The sequence below is a fragment of the Psammomys obesus genome, unplaced genomic scaffold, assembly GCF_907164565.1.
Source record: "Psammomys obesus unplaced genomic scaffold, mPsaObe1.curated_primary_1811, whole genome shotgun sequence".
NCBI lineage: Eukaryota > Metazoa > Chordata > Mammalia > Rodentia > Muridae > Psammomys > Psammomys obesus.
In genome coordinates, this window is record NW_026590685.1 from 9371 (window position 1) to 10883 (window position 1513).

Consider the following 1513-nt stretch of genomic DNA (forward strand, 5'->3'; position numbering starts at 1 on the left):
TATGCATATATACATATTAATATATATTCAAAGCAAATGTATAAGTTTGTACATTGTGCAATTCAGGTATTATCACTACTATTTAAAATATACAAATAAATATATATTTTAATGAACATGAAAAGAATATGGATATATAGCCTTTCTGTATTGAAAAGAAGACAGGTTAGGTATTAATTAATGTATTTAATTTAGTATTTATATGAGGACTGAAATATATTGATTAATAAAGTGAGCATTTTCAACATAAATACTTATTTTACTTAAAGAACAATACCTTTTCACTTAAGATTTATAGAAAATATTGTTTTATCTACAAATCAGTCTTTGACCAAACACTTGTTTTATGGGTTATTTTACATCTTTGTTTCTCAAACTGTAAATGAGAGGATTCAGCATGGGATTTACAATGCTGTAAATTATAGACACTACCATGTCATGTTCCATGGCATAACTGGGACTTGGTCTCACATCCATGAAAAGAGCAGTACCACGAAAAATGGACACTGTAGTTAGATGAGGGCCATATGTATAAAATACCTTTCTTTTACCTTCAGCAGAGTATGTCCTCAGAATAGCCAATAGTATGAAGCCATAGGACATCAGGACAATCAGTATGGTGAGTATCTCAATGAACATGGTGCAGTAGAAAAGGAGAAGCTGGTTGATGTGCTTGTCAGAACAAGAAATTGCCAGGAGTGGAGGGATGTCACAGAAAATATGATCCACAAAATTCATTGGATCCGCAAAATTACAGTTGGAAAGTTGCCACAATGTGAATAACAGCATGTAAAATTTTACCAGCGTAGGAAGCAAAGATGAGTGGCACGTAAATTCTGGGTGATATGATTGCTACATATAGAAGTGGGTTGTGGATGGCCTCATAGTGGTCATAAGACATTACTGCCAAAAGAAAGCATCCTGATGTGCCAAAAGTAACAGCCAGGAACATCTGTACAGCACAGCCAATGACCGAAATGACCTTCTTCTCTAACATAAAGTCTGCTACCATTTGAGGCATGATAAACAGAGAAATAGCAGGCATCCACTGAAGACAGCACATTTAGAGAATAGTACATGTGTTTGTGCAGGTGGTAATCCCTAATGACCAGAGCAATCAGTCCTAAATTCCCTGTGAGTGTGAAGAGATAAATTGGTAGAAAGAGTAAGAAGGAAAAGATTTCCAACTCAGCATTGTCTGTGCAGCCCTTCGTTAGAAATTCAGTGGCTTCAGTGTTGTTTTCCATGTTAAAGTCTCATAGAAGAACCTGAAAGTAATCAGCAAATCATAGTTTATTATAAATGAGATGAGATGTGGAAACAAATATTTTCAGACAAAGAGAGCTACAGATACACAATCATTTGCAAAGACAACACAAGATTTTTAGAAGTAGAGCACAGGATAATGACAAGATGATGATTTGTTTATGATTTAAATTTTAATATGGCACTCACTGCAGAATGGCATGGAAGGTGTGTGTACATACTCAGTGTTGGTACAACCATATCCACT

The 1513-nt window shown here is 34.9% G+C and overlaps 1 pseudogene; it reads right to left on the reverse strand.

The window, feature by feature from the left end:
• Window positions 1-309: 309 nt before the first annotated feature.
• LOC129677751 (olfactory receptor 1086-like) lies at window positions 310-1247 on the reverse strand (annotated as a pseudogene).
• Between the last annotated feature and the right edge of the window lie 266 nt (window positions 1248-1513).